Source organism: Hemiscyllium ocellatum, chromosome 14, assembly GCF_020745735.1.
Source record: "Hemiscyllium ocellatum isolate sHemOce1 chromosome 14, sHemOce1.pat.X.cur, whole genome shotgun sequence".
Taxonomy (NCBI): Eukaryota; Metazoa; Chordata; class Chondrichthyes; order Orectolobiformes; family Hemiscylliidae; genus Hemiscyllium; species Hemiscyllium ocellatum.
Window position 1 is genome coordinate 34,793,170 of NC_083414.1, and position 20,298 is coordinate 34,813,467.

At 40.3% G+C, this 20,298-nt stretch overlaps 1 protein-coding gene across 2 annotated transcripts in view; it reads right to left on the reverse strand.

Annotated features, from left to right (window-relative positions):
- The window catches only part of arhgef3 (Rho guanine nucleotide exchange factor (GEF) 3), a 326,424-nt gene that overhangs the window by 177,421 nt on the left and 128,705 nt on the right, over positions 1-20,298 (reverse strand). The gene's annotated exons all lie outside the window — the stretch shown is intronic.

Consider the following 20,298-nt stretch of genomic DNA (forward strand, 5'->3'; position numbering starts at 1 on the left):
TTTCACCATAACATCGCTTACAAGTCAGTTTCCTCTTAAGGCATGCCTTACCCAGACGCGGTCTGTTCCTGATTATGTTCAGCAAATGTCTTTTTTCATTCACCTTCCACATCATTTCAGCACAACAATGCCTCGACTTCCTGAGGAGGCTAAAGAAATTCAGTATGCCTATAAAGACTTCCACCATTTTTTATAGATGCACCATAAAAAGCATTCTATCCAGACACATCGTGGCTTGATATGGCAACCACTGTGCTCAGGACCATAAAAACTACAGAGAGCTGTGAACACAGCCCAGTGCACCATGCAAACCTTCCATCCATTGACTCTATCTATACTCCTTGCTGCCTTGAGAAGACAGCCAACATAATTAAAGAACCCACCCAGCTCAGTTATAATGTCTTCCAACCTCTTCTGTCAGGCTGAAAACACAAAACAGGCTCAAGAACAGTGTCTTCCCCACTGTTATTAATGAACCTCTCAAGTTTTAAACTTCTCTGCAGCCACAACATTGTCTTCCTTGCTCTGTTCTATTACCATTATGCATCTTTGTATGGTATGATCTGCCTGTACTGCACACAAAACAAAATGTTTCATTGTACTTAGATACATGTAATAATAATAAATCAAATCAAATCACTTCATTCTTCCCCAAAACCACATTTCAAATCTAATTAGCAAATTGTTTTTTAATATAAAATCCAAGTGTCACATCAGACAAAACACTTCAACTCACAAATCAAGCTCTTCACATGTACTTTGTTCATCCCCTGTCCCCAACTCAGACCACACTCCTAATTGTAATACCAGATTCTGTGTCTGCAAATATTTCTTTGATCATTGCTTTTACATAATGATGCGGACACTTGTTGAAACCCTCTTCCAAATACAATGGCTCTAACTACTCAGTGGCTATTCTTACTGTGGCTATGATTTGGAGATGCTGGTGTTGGACTGGGTTGAACAAAGTTAAAAACTTTGTACCTGATGAAGGAGCGATGCTCCAAAAGCTAGTGCTTCCAATGAAACCTGTTGGACTATAACCTGGTGTTGTATGATTTTTACCTTCCTGTGGCTGTTTGTGCCATGTATAGATATTTTATGAGTCATCTATTTCTCCAGTTTTTTCCAACATCTTTCAGCACAGTCAAATGTCTAAGCTAACCAATCCAATTAATTGCCTTTTTAAAACTCAAGTTAGTTAGACCACTTTTGGAATACTGTGTGCAATTCTGGTCTCCCTGCTACAGGAAGAATGTTGTGAAACTTGAAAGGGTTCAGAGAAGGATTTTGCCAGATGTGAGATATTATGTTTTAGATTATCTTTACTAACTCACTCACCAGCTCACTACACTCATTAATACCGGGTTCCTGTTCATTTATTCATAACCCTTTACTAACCAGTTATATACTGTAGCACGGGTTCATTCACTCATTCATAAAACCATGGTTTTGTAGTATAGTTTACTATCATAAGATAGACCAAATTAAAACAACCCTTTCTGATTAAAACAATCCTTTCAACCATCACTGCTTTTTCACATCTTCAATTCTTGTCAGCCTTTGCTATAAGCAGTGTTTAGGCCTAGCTATCTCTGAATAAATGTCAATATCATAAACAATACTATCCCTATCAAGTCTCCATGAAACATTATAATATTAATCAGCCGTTACCAACCATCCCCTGGACCTGAGAAGATTACAGAACATAAAACAGTTTCCCCAATTAGCATGTACTTGTTAAAACACCTTTCAACTGGGCCATTATCCCTTTAAGGAATGATTTGGAGGCGCTGGTGTTGGACTGGGATGCACAAAGTTAAAAATCACACAACACCAGGTTATAGTCCAAGTTTTATTTGGAAGCATTTCATCACAACCACCTGATATAGGAGCAGCGCTCTGAAAGCTAGTGCTTCCAAATAAACCTGTTGGACTATAACCTGGTGTTGTGTGATTTTTAACCCTTTAATGAATTCTCAAAACAGCGATTTAGCAAAATTGCATGCACGAATGAATGAATGAAAGTCACGCTGGCAAATAGTAAACAAATCTACAACCCACCTGCAGTAAACAGTTCAATATCCTTTTTTCTTTTATTAGGTGCAGGTACAATTTCTAACTTATTTAAAGCATATAGGCCTAGTTTGTTTTATTAACATTTAGTAATTTAAAAGACAAAAGGACTAACACCTTTTAATTATGCAAACAGACCGCATAGACACTCTTAATTCCATCACAGGGTTGGAAGGTTTGAGCTTGTAGGAAGAGGCTGAATATGCTGGGGCTATGTTCCCTGGAGTGTCAGAGGCTAAGAGGTAAGCTTATATAAGTTTATAAAATCATGAGGGGCACGGATAGGCTGAATAGACAAGGTATTTTCCCTGCGTGGGGGGGGGGGGGGGGGGGGAGGGGAAGAGCTTGGGAGCCTCCTGTGAAGCGCTTCTGTGATGTTTCCTCCGGCATTTATAGTGATTTGTATCTGCTGCTTCCGGTTGTCAGTTCCAACTGTCCGCTGCAGTGGCCGATATATTGGGTCCAGGTCGATGTGCTTATTGATTGAATATGTGGATGAGTACCTAGAGGCATGGCACTCATCCACAGATTCAATCAATAAGCACATCGACCTGGGCTCAATATACCGGCCACTGCAGCGGACAGCAACTGACAACCGGAAGCAGCAGGTACAAATCACTATAAATGCCGGTGGAAACATCACAGAAGCGCTTCACAGGAGGCTGCCAAGTACTGAGGATGTCACCTAGACAGGGGACGAAACATCTGCAACACAAGTTCCCAGCTCGGCGAACAGAACCACAACAAGATCTGACAGCATCTGTGGAGAGAGAAACAAAGTTTATGTTTCGAGTCCAGCATGACGCTTCTTTAGAAAACTGTGAACCAGTATCTCTTGCAAAACAATGCAAGGAAAGGATGCGGTGAGCATCCAGGTAGGCTTAGAGTGAGCATTAGGAGAGCAAATGATCAGCTCGAAGATACAGCCTGGCTGACTGCATCTTCCTGAGCACACAGTGTCCTAGTAGAAGCATTACAACGATAGTTGCAGTTGGACCTCAAGGCACAGCAATGAATTTAAGTGAACGTATTCCATGAGAGTTCTTAGAGTCTACCACATGTTGGATGCTGTGCCCAGTAGACATGGGGTGAGCGTGGCCAATGCCCATGGAATATACTCTGAGATGGTGGAGCCTAGTGTCCAACATGGAGGTCCTTTGGGACAAATGAAGAAAGGTTGCCAGGAACCTTCTCTTCCATGTTGAGAATTCTTGCTGTCTAGTTTGCTTGTAATGGGTGGTATGATAGAAAACTGCATATTAATGAGGTAAGATATTCAATCATGATTGGTGACGAATACTTTAACAACTCACTGGAGGTGGCTGCTCTACAAATTACCCATCCTCAAGATGGAAGAGCCTGGCACATCAGTGCAAAAGATAAGTCTGAAGCATTTGCAGCAATCTTCAGTCAGAAATGTGGAGTGGATGGTCCATCTTGACCTCCTCCAGTGGTCCCAGCATCACAGTTGATAATCTTCAACCAACTAGATTTGCTCCATCTGATATAAAGAAACAAGTAGAGACACTGGATTGTGCAAAGGCATGGTCCCTGACAACATTCCACCAACAGTCCTTGTGCTCCAGAATTGGGCTGACCCTAGCAAAGCTCTTCCAGTAGAGCTACAACAATGGCATCTAGCCAACAAAGTAGAACATTGCCCAGATATATCCTATACATAAAAAGGACAACAAATCCAACCTGGCCAATTCCTGCTGTATCTGTTTACTCTTGAATCATGAGGAAAATGATGGAAAGTGTCATCAATAGAGCTATCAAGCAGCACCTGGTCAGCAATAACCTGCTGATGCTCTGTTTGGCTTCTTCCAGGGACACTCAGTTCCTGACCTTATTACAGCTTTGGTTCAAAAATGTCTATATTTGAAAAGAAACAGCTGAATTCCAGAGGTGAGGTGAGAGTGACAGCCCTTGGTATCAGGCCACATCTGACCCAAGTCGAACTGGAGTCAATGGGAACCTGGGGGGGGGACCATCTCTTCACTGGTTGGAGTCATACTTGGCATAAAGGAAAGAAGATGGCCATGGTTATTGGAGGTCAATTATCTGCAGCTCCAGGACATCTCTGCTGGAGTTCCTCAGGGTAGTGTCCTAGGCTCAATCATCTTCATCTGCTTCATCAATCACCTTTTTTACAACATGGAATAAACTCCTTCCCTAATTTAAACCAGCAACACAGGAAAGACTTATCCCGTGCGGTAATCTGTGAAAATTCAACAGATCAAGAACAATTTAAAGTAAAATTTCACCACTTTATTTTGTAAAATATAACCAAGAACAATTAACTTACAAGTATTTACAACTCCTTCCTCTAACCTATCTTTTACTTTCCCCTCTACAATACTGGTCTGATAAAACCCCTGATTAAGATTTACAAAACAAAACTTCTAATCTCAAACCAGACAGCTTTCGGTTATCTTCTGTATTCCTGTCTTCCTTTCTTCTTCTTGGGGATTCTGCTTCACAGGTTACTGATCAATAAAGGTACCTTTAAGAGAGGTGTTTTGTTTGGCAGCCTTTACATGCTGGTGGATTGACAGTTCTCTTCTCAACTGTTCAACTGTCTCAACCCCCCAAAGCATTGGATTGTGTCATTGGCTTTTAAGATTGTCAATATACTAAATTCAAACTTGATTTGAATTTTTTTTTTTGGGGGGGGGGGGGGGGCAAGTGTAATTGAAACTGATTGGCCTAATTCAAATCTGTTTTTGTCTCTAGGCAACCAGCTACACTAACTGCTGGACCACATGCTACATTGTATCTTGTTGAGAACACTTGGTGCTGTCAGGTAGTTCTGCCAGATTTTAACTTTCTTAAAGGCAGAGTACACCCACATCTTCATTCCACCTTTACTCCATTATAAGGTCAGAAATGGGATGCTGAGCACCTCTGATTCTGAAATAGTCTATACCTGGAAAATATCCAGGCTTGGATGGAAAAGTGTGAAATAATCACACCATACAAGTGCCAGATAATTACTGTATCTAACATGATTGAATATCAAAGACAATGAATAGATTCTATGGTATTACTATTACCGAATCTCCTGCTATTTCCAGAAGAGCCTCAATTATCCGGCATTTGATTATCCAAATATTGGATTATCCAACAAGATCGTAAAGTCCTGATACTCTGCTAAACTATGTTATCCAGCATTCGAAATTCCAGAATTTGATTAACCTAATAAAATACTCCACACCCATGTCCTTCGGATAATCGAGGTTCCTCTGCATATCCTGGACGTTACCACTGACCAAAAACTGAACTGGACTAGCCACATCTGGCCACAGCAGCAGGTCAGAGATTAGGAATATTGCAGCAAGTAATTCATTACCTGACGCCCCCAAACCTGTCCACTATCGACAAGGCACAAGTTAGGAGTGTGATGGAACACTCCTCATTTGTCTGGATAAGTGTTCAACAAACATAAGGTTTGGCACATCCAAGACAAAGCAGCCCATTTGATTGGCACCACACCCATAAACACTCAGCCTTGCCACCAACGACACTCAGTAGCAGCAGTGTACTAGCTGCAAGAGGCACTGTAGAAATTTACCGAAGCTCCTTAGACAGCATGACAACTTTCATCTTGAAGAACAAGGGCCAGTCACCCTTGCTGTTCTTAGTAACTCCCCTTCTAAGGGCATTGTGGATCCACCTGCAGCAAATGAACTACAGTAATTCAAGAAGGCAGTTTACCACTAGGAATGGGTAATAAATGCTTGACCAGCCTGTGACACCCAAATCCCATGAATGAATAAATAAAAATATAAAGTTACTAGCAAGCAATAATACCCAAAACTAGCAACACACTTCCTAAGAAAGAAATTCACTTTGATGCCTTAGTTAAAAGACGTAATGAATAGCTTTCAATGTCATTTTAGCCTCATTTATCTTCTCTCGTAATTCTGTCACGTTTCTTACCATAGCCCATGTTGGTCTGGCCTCTCAGATGCTGCCTGACCTGCTGTGATTTTCCAGTACCACTCTAATCTTGACTCTGATCTCCAGCATCTGCAGTCCTCACTTTCGCCCCTATAAGACTCAGTCCATTAACCCTGTGTCTCTCCACAGATGATGTCTTTGCTGCTGTGTATTTCCAGCAATTTTTGCTTGCAATGGTCCATACATCAAAGGTTATGCTGGGAATTATAACAAAGTGGAAAGGTGCTGATCTATATTTGAGAAAAGCAATTGGCATTAAAAGATTAACTTTTGAGAGCCAAAACTATGTTTTACACTACATGTAGTTAACTTTTTTGAGATTTAGTTGAAAAATAAAACAAAGTTTGCTTATTGGTAGACTTTGAATAACCTGGTCCAAAAGCCATACAATACAGAAATTGTAACTATTAGTACACCAGTGGAACATTAAGGAACCAACTACTGCAACAGTTTCTTCAAACTAAAAATCAAATAAAGTGAAATAGAATTTAAATGTCCAGCTTTTAATGTAAATATAAAGGCATAATAATTACATTAACAATTATTTAGAATTTACAGCCCTGAACGTGGCTATTTGCCCAAATGTTCTGGGCTATTGTTTATGTTTCACATAAATCTCTTCTCAGCCACTCCATTTAACTGTCAAGGATTTTTAAGCCTCCCCTTAAGTGCATTTGTGCTATTCATCTGAACCATTCCAATCGGATAGTAGATTCACATGCTTTATTGGATTTATGACTATCGTATCTATGACGATGATAATACAGAGAATTCTAAGTGGTTTGTGAAAATTGCAAGCTTCAGCTCAAAGCTTTTTCCAATCTTAAGGTGATTTTCCACTGACATTTGTTTAAATGGGATTTGAAGAGGTTGCTGACTTTGAATCAACTTTCTGCTGTATACTTTATCCCTGATACTGAATCAGAGAATCAGTTTTCCCTGAGTGTACAATTCTTCCATCGGAACACAGCCACAGAATTTAGCAGTTTAACTGCTGAGAACTCTCTCATGGATGGTGGTCTCCCCAAATCCAAATGATAACAAGTGTCAGAGTAAAACACTTCCTTTATAGAAAACAGATAGCAAGAATAAATACTTGCATGCTTCACTATTTCTGCTCATTTGACAGTAAATCAATCATATAGAAAACAAGTTTAAATATGCATTGCAGATATATTGTCCACAAACATGAAATATAACCATATTTGTGATTTCTGTAACATATTGTGCTTAAAAGCATAATTTGTTAGTGTTATGGACTAGGCCAGATCACTCAAAACATTCTTAAACAGGCAGCCCAGATCATAACTTTGCAATTTGTTTTGGTAAGTGTACAGTGAAAATTATGTGGATTAAACTGGCGAGGTTGACTACCAGGTTTAAAACAGACAAAAAAAAGTTATTCACAAAATTACACAATGAAACATGAAGAACAGAATAAAGGACCTCTACATAGCTCAGTCAATCCAAACTAGACTTAAGTATGCTCTTCCGAATATACACAACAGTCCCATAAGCACACCTCCTTTAAAACACAAGACAAAAAAAGGATCAGATGCTTACAGGTTGAGGTTTGAAGGACAGAAGAGAGTTTCCACACAGCTCACTGTTGAATTCCTAACCGGTTCTGGACTGAACTAAACTGCTCAGTTCAGCTAAAGAGCTGACCACTCCCCTTTCTTTATCCAGGTCACTTCTAAAACATGACCACTTTGCCTTGAAGTCTCATCTGTTTACGTATAAAGAAAAAGGCCTCTCGATACCCCTTAATCTCTGTACCAAACCAGACTGATCGGAGCCCGGCTGGGTTTATTACCCTCTCTGAAAAATATCAAGGACAGAGTATCCTTCAGCCAAGGAAAAGCTTTTAGGAGAAAAAGGACTAGCTTTGTGGCATTAGGAAAGTGCAGCAGGGAAATCCTTAATTTCTTACTTATGCCTGGGAACCTATAAGGTTGGATGAGGTATAAATAGGAAGTTTTTATTAGATGGCAAGTTTGATATCATAAAAAGCTTTGAAAAGCACCGCAGTACAATTTTAAAAATTAAAAAAGCAAAGAAACAGCAAGAAAAATGCTAGTAATTAAAATCAAGGAAAACCCATTGCCATTTTATAAATACACCTAAAGTAGGATGAGAACTAAGGAAGGAAAAGGGTCCATTAGAGATCAAAAGGTAACAAGAGTATGCAGGCGCACGTTGTGGATATGGCTCCTATGACATACTTTGTTTTCACAAAGAGGGGGATGGGTCAAAATCGTAGATAAGATGGATGAATGTGAAATATTAGATGGGATAAACAGTTTGAAGAGCAAATATAAAGGGAATTAGCATTTTTAAAAGCAGATAAATAGTCAGACTGAAGTGAGCTGTCTTCATGGATACTAATAGGATATTAATGCTCTGGTCAACATTTTCCAAATCTGTGTGGTTACTATTTCATAGGTATGCCAGCTCTCTATGCTGCATCCACTGTTCATCATAAAGCTTGATGGAGTCATCCTCTTTAGGTTTAGGAAACTACAGGTCTAGTATAGTAATGGGAAATTATGTACTGGTATGACCAAAAGAGGCTCTTGCACTGAAGAAGAGTTGGTTGTTCTATTTTAGTGACAGGTTAGCTGGAGATGATAGATATTGTTACAGACGTTGAGGAGGACTAGAATGTTAATTTTTACTCTATTGCTGTTCTGCCCGCAAGTCCATCATCATACTCAGAATTTACCATTCTGAGGAACAGAAATAATCATTTATGGAGAGCTGGTTTAAACAAGGGTAGTTATTATGAATTTGTTGAAAGAAGAATGTGTCTGACTAATCTTTTCAGGAAACATGAAGCTCCATATGATGTATTATTCATTAATTTCAGTAACTTTAGGCAGATTTGACTGACATGGCTGATTGGTCAGTAAAGTAAAGAGCCCTGGAATCCAAGAGGAAGTTGGATTCAAAATTGGCTCAGTTTCAGGAAGTAAGGGGTAATAGTCAATGGCTATTTTTGTAAATGGAAGGTACTCCAGTGTGACCTCAGAACCTGGTCTCTTGCTCTTAATGATAACATCAACGAATCAGATTTAGGTAGAAGAAGGGCATGATTAAGAAAGTCCGTGGATGATAGAAAAATTGGTCATGTGATTGAATGTGAGGAAGAAAGCTTTCGACTGCATGGAGATATCAATGTCAGGTGGTCAAGAAAATTACCAATGGAATTCAGTCCAGAGAATGTGAGTTTTAACACTTGAGAAAGCAAAAGCAATGAGAGCAGAGAATATTCCACCACAATTTTGACTTCTACCTTCTAGGTGATGGACAGAGTTTTGGATGTTAGGATAGGTGAGTCACTCACCTCAGAATTCCTAGCCTCTGAGCTGCTCTTGTAATCACAGCATTTACATGATAGTCCATTTCAATGACTAGTCATTGGTAAATCCCAGAATGTTGACAGTGGGAGAATTCAGCAGTGGCAATGCCATTGAATGTCAAGGTGAGAAGATTAGATTCTCTTGATAGCTACGATTATTATCTGGCACAAATGTTACTTGCTACTTATCACATCAAGCTTGATCGTCCAGGTCTTGCTGTATATGAACATGTACTACTCCAATCCTCAAGGAGTCACAAAAAATGCTGAACATTGTGCAATCATCAGCGAAAATCATCACTTCTGACTTTATGATGGAGGGAACCTTATTGATGAAGCAGCTGAAAATGGTTGGACTTCAGGTATTTCCCTGAGGAACTGGCTGGTGTCCCACCTCCAAGCTTGGAGGCTCAGGTTGATGTCCCACCTGCTCAGGAGGTGAACAATAATATCCCTGGACAAGTTGATTAGGGAAATGTCGAAAGTAGGTTTAAGCAGGGGCTCTCATGGTGCAGTGGCAGTATTCCTATCTCTAATCCTTAAAGGCCTGGGTTCAAGTCCTGCATGTCCCAGAGGTATGTTATAGTGCTTCTGATCAGGTTGATTTACTGAGTTCTTGTAGTACAGTGGTGGCGTACCTACCTCTAAGTCACAAGGTTCGGGTTCAAGAACCACCTGTTCCAGGTGCTATTACATGTCTGAACAGATTGATTAAAATATCTACTCTAAAGAAGGGTAGTGATCTCTCCAACTCTGAGCTAGGAGGCCCAGGTTTAAGTTCCATTTGTATAGGAGGTGAACAATAACATTCCTGAACAAGTTGATTAGGAAGTTTCTATCCTCAGGAACTCCTGCACGATGACTTAGACTAAGACGATGATATTTCTGATTTTTCTTATTATTTATATCAATTTTTATTTGGAGCTGTGAACACAAAAATGAGATGTTTGGACTTGGGTAGCAGCTTTTGTTAAAATAAAGTGATAAGCAAGTTGTTGTTTGTTTGTGAGGCCAGAATTGGAAATTAATTGCAGGTTGACTCTTGATCAAAATATTCTACGAATGCTTCGACACCAGGGGAACAACAGTATATTTAAACAGGTAGCAGACATTGGCTACTGATGAAATCACTGTCTGGGAATTGGTTCTGGAGAGTCTGGGAGAGACCTCACGCTGCAGGGGATGACAAATGATGGACTGGTAACTGGGACCTTGTGGAGAGACAGTCAGTCTAATGGGGAGAGGGCAAATTTTTGAATTGGATTTTGGATTGTATTTTCTGTGAGGAGTCTTGGCTATTGATGTTTTGACTGTTGATACTGCAGCATGAAAATGTGGATGTTCCCTGTCTAACCTCCTGTTATCAGCTTTTGGAAGTTCAGAGATTAGAAACAAAGTTGTATTATTGACTTTCTCTGAGTGAACTAAAAAGGTGACCCTGGACTGATATCTTCTGAAAATCAACCAAGAAACAATTAACTCTCCTTGAGGAACCAGGCATTGTGAAAATCACTTAAATAATATGGCCAGTTTTGTTATTTTCTTTTATTTATACCTTAACTGTTTGCTTGTCCGTTAGTGTGTGGATGAGGTTGTAAACAAGAGTTATTGGGTTTAAACATAGACATCAATTATTTGTTTAATTCTGCATGCTAAAATTACTGTATTATTCATAAATTGCCAAGTCTTTTGCTTTAAGCTACAAACAGTGCTGAGAATTGATTATTTGCAGAGTCTGAGATCGGTTATTCAAAAAAGTCTGTTTAGAAACCATTGGAGTCAATTATAAGGATCTTTGAAGGCTTTAATTTTATTGTGTTGTGAATACAGAGGTAGAACAACTGATTTGGTTCAGTTCTCTGTCATTGTGACACAACATTGACTCCCAACAGCCACAACTATTTTCTCTTGGGCTAGCTATAACTCTAATCGGTTTTGCTTTGTTCCTTAAGTTAGCATTTAGTCAAATGCTGCCTTGATGTGGAGGGCAGTCAGCATCCCCCTCACCTACAGATTTCAATTCTTTTGTAGATGTTTAGACCAGGGCAGTTACAAACTGAGAGCCAAGTGGCCTGCTTAAACTGAGCAACAGAGAATATGTTATTACCGGGCAAGTGCCACTTGATGGGAGTGTTGATGACCCCTTCCATCACTTTGTTGATGATTAAGAGAAGGCTAATAGAGCCGCAAGTGGCCTGGTTTTGATTCCTTCTTTATTACAGAGATTTGTTATGAAGGCTACCCATTGGAAATGTGAATATATTTTGAATTAATTGCTGAGAATAACAGTGAATACAGCTATATCACCAAATATGAACCCAAGGATGAGGATGTGTGGTCTTTGAGAACATGCTGAATATAATATTAACCAGATAACAGAACAAAAACCAAAGTAGCAGGCAGGTTTGAAACCCAGCTCATTTGTATGCCAATGTACTCCACCATGGAATTTCTGAATATATGCTTAGGCCTTGAATCTCACTTGGTGAATTCTCAGTACCAACCTAGTTATTCTAAGGAAACTCTGTGAGTCAAGTCCCAGAAGACTGGAGAATATCCAAGGTTTAGGAAGGGCAATAGCAAATAGGGTAGTCGTTAAAGGGTGTTTTTCTCATGAAGATCTGTGGTCAATTATGCTCCCCAAGGATCAATGCTGGGACGTCTGTTGTTTTTAATATATATGCATAAATGATTTGGTTGCAAATGTAGGTGGCCTGATCAGTAAAGTTGCAGATGATACAAAAATTGGTGGAGTTGTAGACAGTAGGGAATGATGTCAAATGATGCAGCTTACTTGGGAAATTGGGCAGAGAAATGGTAGTTGAAGTTTAATCCACAAGTGTTGCATTTGGTAGTCCAAATCCAACAGGAATTTAGACAGCAAATGCAGGACAATTAGGAACATTGATATGCAGTGCAATCTTGGGATACAAATCCATGGCTCCCTGACAGTGGCAACAGAAATGGTGGTAAAGAAGACATGCTTGCCTTCCTTGGCCGGAACATTGAATATAAAAGTTGGCACGCCATTTTTAGCTGTATAAAACAATAGTTAGGCCACATTTGGAGGACTGTATGCGATTCTGATCACCATACAATAGGAAGGATGTAGAGACTTTGGAGAGGGTGCAAAAGAGGTTTACCGAGATTTTGATTAGATTAGATTACTTAGATTAGATTAGATTACTTACAGTGTGGAAACAGGCCCTTCGGCCCAACAAGTCCACACCGACCCGCTGAAGCGCAACCCACCCATACCCCTACATTTTTACCCCATACCTAACACTACGGGCAATTTAGCATAGCCAATTCACCTGACCCTCACATCTTTCGACTGTGGGAGGAAACCGGAGCACCCGGAGGAAACCCATGCAGACACGGGGACAACGTGCAAACTCCACACAGTCAGTCGCCTGAGGCAGAGATGTTGCCTGAATTGAAATGTATGGATAGAAGGAGAGGTTGGACAAACTTGAATTGTTTTCGTTAGAGCAACAGAAGCTAAGGGTTGATCGGAAAAAAGAATATAAAATTATAAGAGGCATGGATATGGTGGATGGTCGGAGTCTTTTTCCCCAGGGGGCATTGTTTTAAGCTGAGAGGGAAAAGTTTAAAGGAGACATGCAAGGTAGGATTTTCATACAGTGTGGCAGTGCCTGGAAAGTGTTGCCAGGGGAGATGGTAGTAGCAGATATGATAGCAATGGTTAAAGCATTCTGACAGACACATGAACCAGCATGGAATAGAGGGCAAAGGGCATGATCCTGTGCTATATTGTACGTTAGGTCAAAAGAATTGATGTTTTACAAACACTTTTTTGGGCATCAATGGTCCGAAATGGAGTCCAGAGAGCAAGGTGTTATCAACTTTAATTTATTTCAGACTCAGAGAGATGTGCAGCACAGAAACAGACCCTTCCGTCCAACTCGTCTATGCCGACCAGATATCCCAAACTAATCTTGTTCCATCTGCCAGCACCCAGCCCATATCCCTCCAAAGCATTTTCCCCTCTCACTCTAAACTGATGCCCTCTAGTTCTGAACTCTCCTACCTCTCATGATTTTATAAACCTCTATAAAATCAATCCTCCACCTCAGACGCTTCAGGGAAAACAGCCCCAGCCTATTCAACCTCTCCCTACAGCTCAAATCCTCCAAACCAGCAACATCCTTGTAAATCTTTTTCGAACCCTTTCAGATTTCACAACATCCTTTCAATAGGAAGGAGACCAGATTTACACACAATATTCCAAAAGTGGCTTAACCAATGTCCTTTACAGCCGGAACATAACCTCCCAACTCCTGTACTTAATACTCTGACCAATAAAGGAAAGCATATCAACGCCTTCTTCACTATTCTATCTATATGCGACTCTACTTTCAAGGAACTATGAACTTGCACTTCAAGGTCTCTTTGTTCAGCAACATTCCCTAGGAACTGACCATTAAGTGTATAAGTCCTGCTAAGATTTGCTTTCCCAAAATGCAACACCTCGCATTTATTTAAATTAAACCTCTTATGTTCACATCCAAATCATTAATTTCTAAATGAAGAAAAGTAGTGAACCAAGCAATGATCCTTGTGGCACTTCACTGGTCACAGGCCTCTAGTCTGAACCTTCTGTCTTCTACCTTTGAGCCAGTTCTGTATCCAAACGGTTAGTTCCCCCTGTATTCCATGAGATCTAACCTTGCTAACAAGTCTCCCATGGGGAACCTTGTCAAACACCTTACTGAAGTCCATATAGATCACGTCCATCCACCTGCCCTCATCAATCCTATTTGTTATTTCTTCAACAACTCAGTCAGGTTTGTGAGACATGATTTCCCCTTGTTCAATGAATAAGAAAGGAAATAAGACACATTGTAGTATAATGGCCTGGATTTTAAATTCTGGGGCAAAACAATGGTGTTCATCATTGGCCTCAAAGAAAGCTGTGATGTGTATTGTACTTTCCTTGAAGCGAACTTAAATTTGGATAGGGGATTTCTGGTGTTCAGCAACAATTATGCTTTAGAGCAATTATGTAGCCAATTATTTTGAAGAATTGTTCTGGACATCAAATCTAGGGGCAACATTCACTTTATTATTTTCCAGGGATCAAAACAAAAATTGGGACACATACAAGGGATTAAGAAAGAAGTTAAATAGTCTTAATGTTTATCTTTTACACATAAATTGAAAGCACATGGACTTTTATTATGCTGGAGAAACTGGTCATTCTAAAAATTGTTTTCAGGACTAGAATTTGTTCAGGATTAGTTATAACTTTGCGCACCAATAAAATTCCATTCCAACTGATTCAACAAGGAATTACGTATTTTTTCCAGGGTTTATTCAACATTAATTATATCTGTGAGGCTTTCAAAAGCATATATTATAGAGAACTTGGGCATTACTGATAGACTCTTTTGATCTTCTGTATTTAATCGTGCATGTGAGAATGCCCGAAATAGTAATCAGCTTTATTGTTGTAATGACAGTGATACTGGAAGTGTTATGTTTATTACAGTGTATAATCTAGGTCATTAAAAATAACTATTCTTGGGTCTTCGTAGAAGAGGAAACCTGTTCATATGTCTGTTAATCATCTACAACTGACAAATGCCTTTACTTGTTCACTTAAAATTAATATAAAATAAAATTGCATCTAAAGACTTCCATTCTGTTACTTAAACATGAAATCATTTAAATGGAAATGATTCATCTTTCTTGTCAGGACACTGAAAGTTAATTTTGCTGAAACGTCCTTTCAATGCAGCACAGTGTGATCCTTTTTCAAGAAAATAAGAGATTTGGGTGGCTCTCTCTTTTCCATTTCTTTAATTCAGTTTTAGAAACTGCTCAAAAAAAGTCTTATTCTTCAAAACATTCCCTCCAAAACTGGTAAAAAAAATCAAGAAGAAAGAAGTAGAAGTTCTATTTCTATGCAAAATTATTAACACATTATAGGCGCTGGCATCCAGTTTGTAGTTTGAAGCTGTAGCCCTTCGTACTTTCAGTTTCCAACATTCCACTTATCACAACTGAATAACCAACCAACAAATGTTGGGCTCATTTACAGCTAAAATGTCTACCAATTATATCAAAACATGGATTTAGAAATGAGAAACTGCCTCTGCGATCTTTGTGTTGAACCTCGGGAGATGGGAATGATATGAGATGAATAGTTGCATCAATCTTTACTGTGAAGAAAAAAATGGAGGCTAGAGAACTTGAAAATAAATATTGATGTTGTTAAAAACAGTTCACCTTACAGAAGGTGTAGCGCTGGACATCTTAGAAAATATAGAGATGGATATCAGCACCTGATCAAGTGTATCCCAGGATATTGTGGGAAGTTAGGGAGGAAATTGCAGGAACCCTAGCAGAAATATTTGTATAATCAATAAACACGGGTGAAGTACTGGAGTGTGGCTAATATTGTGCAATTGTTTAAGAAAGGCTGTAAAGGAGAAGCCTGGAAACTATAGATATTGGTGGTGGGCAAGTCGTTGGAGGGAATTCTGAATGATATATGCATTTGGAAAGGTAAAGACTGATTAGGGATAGTCACAATAGTTTTGTCCAGTGAAAATTGCATCTTACAAACTTGATTGAGTTTTTTAATGAAGTTACCAAAAAGGTTGATGAGGGCAGAACAGTAGATGTTGTTTACTTGAGCTTTAATAAATCCTTTGACAAGGTTTGCCATGGTGGACTAATGAGTAAAGTTAGATCACATAGGATTCAGGGTGAGCTTGCCAATTGGATACAAAATTGGCTTTAGGGTAGGAGAGATAGGGTGATGGTGGAGGATCGTTTTTGAACTGGAGGACTATGACCAGCCATGTTCCACAGGAATCGCTACTGGGTCCACTTTTGTTTGCCATTTATATAAATGATTCAGATGAGAATATAGGAGGCATGGTTAGTAAGTTTGCAGGTGTTGGTTTCTGTTCGTTCATATGTAAATCCCAGAATTATTTTAAAGTCACATGAAAATGTCACTTTTTAATGTCACTTGAGAATGTAACTTTAAGAAAGCTCTGGGATTTACATATGAAAGAATGAAAGAACTGAAACCAACATGTTCATGCTAAACGATGAGAGACTTAACAAACAATCCAGGTCTTTTTCAATATATAATTTTAGTTATATTACATTGTAAACTTTTGCTTTAAATTCTGGGTCTTATGATCTTATATTCCACAACCACCTGATATAGTAGCAGTGCTCCGAGAGCTAGTGCTTCCAAATAAACCTGTTGGTCTAGAACCTGGTGTTGTGTGATTTTTAACTTTGTACCCTGAGGAAATTCTCAGCTCCAGGCCATCTCTACAGGTGACTGACCTCCAGCAACCACTACAATCTTCCTATGTGTCAAGTATGACTCTAACCACCAGAGAGTTTGCCCCCGATACCCATAATTCCAGTTTTGCTAGGGCTCTTTGATGCCACGCTCAGTTGAATGCTGCCTTGATGTGAAGGGCTCATCACATCTCAGGAATTCAGCTCTTTTGTAAATGCTTGAATCAAGACTATAATAAACCGGGCATCACTGAGCAGGTTATTGCTGAGCAAATGCTGCTTGATAGCATTGTTGAATACACCTTTCATCACTTTACTGATGATCAACTAATAGGTTGGATTTGTCCTGCTTTTTATGTACAGGGCATACATGGGCAATTTTCAACATTGTGGGGAAGATGCAAATGGCAGGAATGCCTGTTGTTGCCGACTAATAGCAGTGTTTCCTCTTTTGATACTCTGGCACTATTACAGTATTGCTGTAGGTATGGGCTCATCGCCATCATTAGTACTTGCTGGTCACTTGCTGTCTTCTTGTTCCAAGTCTATTTGGCATCTTTATGACAGCAGGTCAGTTCCAGCTCACTTTCAATTTATGTATTTGTTTTTATTTTGGTTGTTTCCTGGCATATATTTCCTCTTAATGATAATCTTCCTGTTTTGTGCATGCACAATGTCAGAAGGTAATACATTTAGAAGCAGTTATGTAGAGTTATGAGCTCATTATAATTATAGCACTCGATAATCATTCAGCCATTTAACTTCCTTCAAATCTAAACTGCAGTTACCAGAGTTGATGTAATCAGGTCAAACAGAAAATTACCTGTATTGAATAAAATTAGCACAATCATCATGTTAGGTACTTGGAAGAATGGCTGAAGGATAATAATATGCAGAGCAATCAAAGAAATTATATGCAAAATAGTATCAAGATTATCTGTAAGGTATGATTCTCAATTTATAACATATATTGGATATGTTGGACTGAATCTTGCTTTTTGGGCCAAATGTCAGTTTCATTGAGTCATTTTGGAAGACTTCTCACTGTGAGGTCTACCAAGATCACTCATTGTATCTTAACTACCTCCCCTACCTAAATAGTGTCTTCCCCACCCAATTGTCCCTGGATAAACTTGCCACTCACTGGATATCTGCAAAAAACCCAGAATCCCTGTTACCTGCACCATTTTTAAAAGGTTGCTGTTCACCCAGATGAGCACTGGCACTCGGAAGTTGCCCTGTTCAGTGACAGACAATCAGAAGATGTCAGGGAAAGGTGAAAAAGTACCATGATCCTCTGCTAGGGGTCTGGAGATGTTGTTGAATGAAGTGGTGCAGAGGAAGGTTATCCTCTACTTGGAGGACAGGGAGTGGAAGCCACATCACTGGACTCTGGCAGCCTGGTCCACTTGGATCTAAATGGTCTTCCATGGTCCTTTGAAATGTCCGGCAGTGGCACAAGACTTTCTCCACTATGCCAAGGCAGTCTCGCATTTATCTTATCCCTGCTAATGCACTCACCTCCCACCAAGGCTCACTTTCAATTTACGTATTTGAGTTTATTTCTGCTGTTTCCTAATGTATATTTTCTCCTCTTGGTGATCTTTGTTTTATGCATGCACAATGCCAGAAGGTAATACATTTAGAAGCAGTTATGTAGAATTATTTACACTCTCACTATTGCCTACAACTTCCTCCCTCACTCACTCGTTCTCAATCACACCTCAAACCATCTCCATCAGTAAGCCTGAGTGCCCTTTGCACTCCCTCCTCACTCACCCACCTACCTGCAGCTCATTCAATCCCTCCTTTCTCTCACACCAGAAGAAGACAGTCTACAAATAGAGCAAAAAAGATCTCAGATTGCTGTAGACGTGCCCAACATTAGGTCCCTACAAGAAGAGAATGCAGGCCCCCACAGGAGAAGACTAGGGACCAGTCCTGGTGATGCCAAAACATCATGTCCCACCAGCAGAATAGTTCCCACTCTTCAATACAATACCATATTAACTCCAAGTGTTTGAGTCTTAAATGTAATCAGATATCCAGGACTGGAGAAATGGCCAGCTCCACCAGAAGTTACCTGCCTGTGCTCTGAGGTGACAGCACCAACATCACAGGTGAAGTATCAGCAAAGTTATGTCTTTCAACCCTCCTACCAGCTCAGATACTAATAGATGGGCCAATGGGCTGAGAAGTTGCAGATGGAGTTTAATTCTGATAAATGCAAGGTGCTGCATTTTGGGAAAGCAAATCTCAGCAGGACTTAATGGTAAGGTCCTAGGGAGTGTTGCTGAACAAAGAGACCTTGGAGTGCAGGTTCATAGCTCCTTGAAAGTGGAGTCGCAGGTAGAAAGGATAGTGAAGAAGGCGTTTGGTGTGCTTTCCTTTATTGAGTACAGGAGTTGGGAGGTCATGTTGCGGCTGTACAGGACATTGGTTAGGCCACTGCTGGAATATTGCGTGCAATTCTGGTCTCCTTCCTATCGGAAAGATGTTGTGAAACTTGAAAGGGTTCAGAAAAGATTTACAAGGATGTTGCCAGGGTTGGAGGACTTGAGCTATAGGGAGAGGCTGAACAGGCTGGGGATGTTTTCCCTGGAGTGTCGGAGGCAGCAGGCTGTCCTTATAGAGGTTTACATAATTATGAGGGGCATGGATAGGATAAATACACAAAGTCTTTTCCCTGGGATTGGGGAGTTCAGAACTAGAGGGCATAGATTTAGGGTGAGAGGGGAAAGATATAAAAGAGACCTATGGGGCAACTTTTTCACACAGAGGGTGGTACATGTATGGAATGAGCTGCCAGAGGATGTGGTGGAGGCTGGTACAATTGCAACATTTAAGAAGCATTTTGATGGATATATGAATAGGAAGGGTTTGGAGGGATATGGACCGGGTGCTGGCAGGTGGGACTAGATTGGGTTAGGGTATCTGGTTGGCATGGACAGGTTGGACCGAAGGGTCTGTTTCCGTGCTGTACATCTCTATGACTCTATGAACTTGGTGGGAACGTCAGGTTGAGGTAGCTTGGGAGCATCTCACTGTGATACCTCTGCGGCTGGCAGAAGAAGAAACATCCCAGTCCACTGGCACTTTGAGACAAGCCAGAGACCAGGCAGCTGCTCAGCCCCAGGCAAGAGAGAATCCTGTGGTGATGGCAATCAGGGACTTTGTCCACATGGGCAGCCAAGGTCAGGTACAGCAGGGAAACATGTGGGTTGCAGCAGCCTTTGTTACCTAATGAGTACAGAAGTGTAGCTATCTGTGGGGACTCAGCTGAACAGGATGGCGGTTGCCATGGAGAGCATGGTCTAACACCTTCAGAGTCTGCTGCAGATTAGTCCTCAGGACTGAAGTGATGGTGACAGGAGCATGGGGGAACCTGGTATGTACCCCAGGTGCCCCTCCCTCACAAGGAGACGCAGTGCAAGGTGGCAATTAGCCAGAGAAGGAATCATTCACAGGCCCTTCAGAATTCTCCACTCAGGACTGTCCACCTCCACCAAGCCTGCTGCTTCCAATCCTTGGAAGTCGAAGTTGAGTTTACCCAACTAACCTCCCTCCACACACGCAAAAGAACAGGCACCCTCCACACAAGCCAAAGA